Below are 6,556 nucleotides of genomic sequence, written 5' to 3'. Positions count from 1 at the left end.
CCACTAATGTGTCCGAGCGTGGTGTGGGAGCAGTTTTAATGCAGGAAGGACCGGATCAAGAATTCCACCCTGTAGTGTCTCTCAGCAAGAAGCTGTCTGAGAGGAAAAGCAACTGGTCGGACAGTGAAAAAGAATGTTACGCCATTGTCTACGCTTTGGAAAAGCTACGCCCATATGTTTGGGGACGGCGTTTCCACCTGCAAACCTACCATGCTGCGCTACAGTGGCTTCATATCACCATAGGAAATAACAAAAAACTTATTCGGTGGAGTTTAGCTCTCCAAGATTTTGATTTCGACATCCAACACATCTCAGGAGCTTCTAACAAAGTGGCTGATGCACTCTCCCATGAAAGTTTCCCAGAATCAACTAGTTAAAATCGTCCTTGAGATGTGGAAAATATTGTTAGTCTTTATATATATTTGGTAGTATATTTATATTTGCATGTGTCTTATTAACTCTGCTTTTTCCTAGAGCTCCAGGAAGAAATCCCAGCCAGTGTTTCACCCAAGCTGTGATTTGGGGGGCATGCCATAAATATAAAAGGAAGGGTAAACACCTTTAAAATCACTCGTGGCCAGAGGAAAAACCCTTTCACCTGTAAAGGGTTAAGAAGCTAGGATAACCTCGCTGACTGCTGACCACAATGACCAATGAGGAGACAAGATACTTTCAAAGCTGGAGGGGGGGAAAACAAAGGGTTTGTGTCTATCTGGGTGATGCTTTTGCTGGGGACAGAACAGGAATGGAGTCTTAGAATTTAGTAAGTAATCTAGCTAGATATGCGTTAGATTATGATTTCTTTAAATGGCTGAGAAAATAAGCTGTGCTGAATGGAATGGATATTCCTGTTTTTGTGTCTTTTTGTAACTTAAGGTTTTGCCTAGAGGGATTCTGTCTGTTTTGAATCTGATTACCCTGTAAGGTGTTTACCATCCTGATTTTACAGAGCTGATTCTTTTTACTTTTTCTTCCATTCAAATTCTTCTTTTAAGAAACTGAATGCTTTTTCGTTGTTCTTAAGATCCAAGGGTTTGGGTCTGTGGTCACCTATGCAAATTGGTGAGGGTTTTTACCAAACCTTCCCCAGAAAGGGTGGTGCAAGGTTTTGGTGAGGATTTGGGGGGTGCGGGGGGTGGGGGGGTAGACATTTCCAAATGGCTCTTTCCTAATAAAAAACCCGGTTAGATGTTTGGTGGTGGCAGCGAAAGTCCAAGGGCAAAAGGTAAAATAGTTTGTACCTTGGGGAAATTTTAACCTAAGCTGGTAAAAGTAAGTTTAGGAGGTTTTCATGCAGGTCCCACATCTTTACCCTAGAGTTCAGAGTGGGGAAGAAACCTTGACAAGCACAAAGCCCCAACAAATGTCTGTCTGTCAGTCCAAATATTAGCAGGATTAGAGAAAGCACACAGCTTCTATCCACTGTGCGCAGCCAAACAAACATTTCATCACAATCTCCAGTGAGAAAAAGAGCACTTTTTTGCAGAGTTGCACAGAAACAGGCACCCACCACAATACCAGATTTTTCCATTTTATGTACCATTTACTTTCAAGCCATGCAGGCATGTATATGCCTGCAAGGAGAGCTTGGCCTGTAGTCTTCACCTGTGGGGAGTCCCAAGCTCCAATTTCTTGGCTTCTTCCCCTTTCTTGGCTGAATAGAGAGCACATTGGGACGTCTTTGAAAAAGTAACTTCATTCACTGCAGATTTCTCATTTCCAGAGATCCTCAGCTGGGCCTGCTTTGTGCTCCAATGCCATCCACACGTGACACATCAGAGGAGACCCTGTAGAATTAATAGTCTAGCATCACTTAGAGAGAAAGGAATTTTGAAAATGAGGCTATTTAAAATAAGCAAGGCCCTAAATGTCTTGTGATTCAGATGAGATGTATTCCCATACAAAACTTGCCAAATTCATAGCAAGCACAATTAATCTTATTTCCCAAATTTTGTATCCTCTTCTACCTAGCTGTGTCACACTTGGCTTTTTATTTTGTCATTTTTTTTATATGGCTTTGCTAAAAGAGACCTATCTTTAGAGGAGCTCCACGATGTTTGGTGTATGTGCCTGGTAGCTGGTATAGTTTCCATTTTAAAGGCGTTTAGAAGCAAAAAATAACAAAACAAACAGAAACATGTAAACAAATGTCTTATTGAGGGTTGGCTGCTAGCTGAGACAGACTTTCCCGCTGCAGCCCAGCAGTATTTCCGACATGCTCTTGTGTACTATCCTTGGCATTCAAATTTAACAAGAATTTACAAACCAGCAACTCTATCCATTACTGATACCCCACAAATTGCAACCCTGAATCACTGTCAAAAGCATCCAGCATAAACAAATCAAAGAGCAATGGCTAAGGCTGACATGGATGCAGACAATGAAATGGCCTTTTCCCACCCTGAATAAAAATAGCAATAGAAAAAAATATTTCCTGAAATGTTTACACAGTGTATCCCAGAAGACCCACACAATGAAAACAAAACATATCCTTGTTACTGGATGGATTTGGTGTGCAAATGGTTAATAAAGAATGATTTATAAAATGTTCAGGGCTTAAATTCATGTTGCATAGTTATATACATAGCTCTTATGACTGGAAAACCTTATATACTGAGCTGAAATTGTACACTATTTGTTTAGCATCAATCATATGCTTAATGCTATACAAAACACAGAAATACAGTAAAGAAAGCCCTTGCTCTGAGGAGTTTACATGCTAAAGAACAGATACTTAGAAGATGGGGCATACTAGGAAATCCAGAGGAGGGTATTGTTTGTTATTAATAAAATCAGTCACATCAAGTTGCTTCATATTACTGCCCAGCTGACTCATGAGGATAGCCCCATTGATATTACTGGGATTTCTCCTATAATAAAGGCAAGCGGCATTTGGCTATGATATAGAGACAGGCATGGATCTTAACCATGTGCGGTATTACATAATCTGTCATAACCACTCTCATTATAATGTTGCAAATTTATGGCATGAACCGTGCCTTCTAAGGTTTACGGTGTATGACTCCTTGTAAAGAATATTCCCCCTTCCACATGTACACTGCTCACCAGGGTCAGGGCCAATTATCACAGTCCCTGAGCTCAGGGAAACACAGACTGTTCCTTCCATGAACCCCCAGGATACAAATCACTGTAAACTGGGCAGGGAGCTCTGTCCCTTTCAATAGCCTGCTAAAGCTTGATGTTAAATGCATGCCAGATCATCCAACTGGTTGGTGTTACATGAGGCTTCCCCCTTCCCTCTGGGGAGCTAGAAAGGATTGTGTCTTGTGAATGCCCCTCAGCTGATGTAGTTTCATACTTTCCCTGACTCTGGGCTTTGGCTAAATGCCACAATCTAGCCCTAAATCTGCCATTTTCTTCCCAGACCCGAATTCCAGGTGGTGATACATCCTCACACACCATATGTTGCATGACTTCTTGATCTTCCCAGAATCCTTAGTTTGATATTGAAAAATTCTTGTCTCTCCTCAGTGACTCATTTTCCTCCTTCATTGTTGATCTGAAAAGAGCAGGCAGGAAAGTCAAATGTGAGTGGCACAATTGAATTTCCTTTAATCAAAACCACTAACATGAAAATCTCTCTCATGCTGTCCCTTAGTTTGTTCCTGAACTTTGATGTATGGTTATGGAACTGCTTCCTGTGATAGGAATCAGAGCTGAGAATTCGGAATCTGCAGGTCAGGTTGCATAATGTGACCTGGCCACTTCGAGCTCTCTGTCCTCTGGCGTGTTATGTCACGTGAAACATCCAGAAGAATTCTGCCCACCTTTTCCAATTCTGTATGTGTAAATGTCAGAGCTGCTGTAACCGCAGTTAAATGTCTGTCAGCTAAAGAACAGCACTTTTAACAGCGCAGTAGCTGCTAGTTCATATAGGTTAGTAGTACTGCAGCAACCACTATGATTGTTTCCTTCTGCTGCTCCTGTCAGTCTCTCTTGTTCCACCTGTTGTCCCTGGGTTTATATTTAGACTGTAAGCTTTTTAGGGCAGGGGCTCTCTTTTTGTTTTGTGCCCAGCACAATGAGGTCCTGGTCCATGACCAAGCACTGCTACAATAACCATAATCATTATAATTAATGATATAATTAATAATTGCTCTGCCAGCAGTTGGTGGGATCTCACGTGCTAAGTAGGAGCTTGAAACCACAACCTGGCTCAGAAGCAAGAATGTAACCAATTGACCCATGATGAGGACATACGTTTTCTTGCATAACTGGGGCTGAGAGAATACCCTTTGCAATCTATGCCATATTCAAACAACCATGATGTAAGAATTTACAGGAATGAGCCTGGTGACGAGACTGGTTTTGCCACATTTGTTTCATGTCATATTGCTGTATTTTTTCTTTTGGTTTATTTACTTTAGCTTCATCACACTCAACTGATCATCTGTCTTTTTGTACAGATGAAATATATGGATCTTCCAGCACTTACCACATGTGCTTGTCCTAACATATGATCCCAGTCTTATTGGATACAGGCCACAGCTCTCTAGCTGGGTGGTCAGGTTTGTTCATTTAACCAACTGAAAATTGCAAAATCAGGCTCTCCACCAAAAGTGAGTCCAGGACCCAATTTAAGATATATGGAAGTAAATCTGATAGGCTGTACATACTGTTAAGTATTTCAGTTTCACAGTCACGGAAATCCCAGGCAGTAAATGGAAACCTTTCAAAGAATGAATAAGAAACCACAGAAGGATTGAAACTGCAAATAAGCAAAATTGTTTTACAGGTTTAATCAGCCCCATGTATTTATTATCAACAACTTCTAAAGGGATTTGTTACTGATGAAGAAGAACAGCCAGCAGGAAATAGGGGCATACTGCAGTAAATTTGAGAATTCTAATCAAGATGAGGAACGGGTGTAATTTCTGTTCCTTTGATGTATGACCTCCTAATTTTATTAGGTAACAACTAATTATGTGCTCTGTTTCTTTGAGGAACGGATTCGGTTGGATGCATTTTTGTTTTCTATCATCAGCTAAAAGAGAAAGTAGTTATAACCTAAAGTCATTTTCAAATGAACAAATAACTCAATAAACAAATTAGTTGCACTCCAGTGGTGGGAAAAATAACCCTGCCTGGTGGTGATGATGTAGAGTCCCTCACAGTGTCAAAGGAGGTAGCTAAGAGAAATACAGGGCTATGCTGAAAATAATGTTTCACATAACAATTTGGCACATCAAAGAGGAATTAAAATAACATGAAATCTATGATTCTGACACAGTCTATAGTGTTCCAAGTCACACACAAACACTGTTAGAAACTGGATATACATCCTTTCTTCCCTGTATTCACTGAGAGCTGGGAATACATGAATAGCTATAGTAACATGGCAAAAGAAATGCTTTAGCTGAACACAACTTAATTGTCTCTCAGTAATTTCCCAAGAACTAGTCATCAAATCTAAAGAGAGACCTCCAAAATGCAACAGTAGCTATTGTGTTCTTTCTTCCCTTCTCAGCAAAGGACAAGACTGCAGTGTAAGTTGTTCACAACTGTCAGTATCTGTAATGTGAGCAGTCTGACCTAATGGTCACAGCTCAAAGTAGCATCAGGGTCAGTAGTCACACCAAGAGTCAGAAGCCTTGGCAAGGATTAAACCTGAGTCAGAATCACACAGGGCCAAGCCAGGATCAGAGTTAGAAGCCACCTCAGGAATTAAACCAGAGTTGTAACCAGAATCACATTGGGATCAAAGCTGAAGTCAGAGTTAGAAGCCATGCCAAGGGTCAGACTGGACCCAGAGGTACACCAAGGAGTCAAGCCATAATCAATAACTGGAGTTAAGGTAAAGAGCAGGAATAAGGTACATGTCAGGGTAACAGGAAAAATGAGCAGGAACTGGAACTTAGTCTCAGAGTTCTAGTCAGCAACAGGTCTATTAATTGCTCAGATAAGGGGTGGGGCAGGAACAGGAAGCTTTATGCAAAGAGGTGCTAATTAAGAGTCTGCTGCTAGTCAGCTGATTATGCTGAGTCAACAGCTGTAGCTCCTCTTTGAGGGGTATCAGTTGCAGTTCCTTCAGCTGGCTTTGCAAAGTGGTGATGCAGAGGGGTAAGGCTCTTGCTCTGCAACCCTGTTTGGCCAGGTATTGAGGCCCATAGTGCTTGACAAAAAAGCTGATGTTTTTCTTTTCTTCTTGATGTTTTTTGCATTAATTGTTAATCAAGCCTATAGAGAAATCAAAGCCTCCTATTAACATGAAAGGGGAAAAAAATAACTATCTTTTATGCCCCATTTAATAATCTGGTGAGTTACTGAGCCACATAAAACTTCTACTTTTATGGAGGAATACATTATAAATTAACTAATAACCTACACTAATCTATTTTATGGTATTGAATAGTGCCCACTGGCATAGGATCTAAGCACTGGCACTTAAGATAAATCTTTACACTAATTCATTTAATGTACAAAAGCAGAATCAGAAAAATTATCCATTAAAAGCAAACTTTTGAGTCTATCATGTAATTTTGTATAGTGACTGTCATTCAAAATCTTAAAGCAATTTACAAAGATCTAAATGGGA

General features: G+C 40.4%; 1 long non-coding RNA gene across 1 annotated transcript; it reads right to left on the bottom strand.

The window, feature by feature from the left end:
* Positions 1 to 1,372: 1,372 nt before the first annotated feature.
* On the bottom strand, positions 1,373 to 5,960 carry LOC122459655. The gene is made up of 3 exons (XR_006280477.1): positions 4,638 to 5,960; positions 3,421 to 3,520; positions 1,373 to 1,787 (listed from the first exon to the last, which is right to left on the bottom strand). It is a non-coding gene; the product is annotated as an uncharacterized LOC122459655 (long non-coding RNA).
* Positions 5,961 to 6,556: the final 596 nt, after the last annotated feature.

This window comes from Dermochelys coriacea, chromosome 3 (assembly GCF_009764565.3).
Source record: "Dermochelys coriacea isolate rDerCor1 chromosome 3, rDerCor1.pri.v4, whole genome shotgun sequence".
In the NCBI taxonomy this organism is placed as follows: Eukaryota; Metazoa; Chordata; order Testudines; family Dermochelyidae; genus Dermochelys; species Dermochelys coriacea.
Note: the sequence above shows the minus strand (reverse complement) of the source record. Positions and strands in the feature narration are given on the sequence as shown.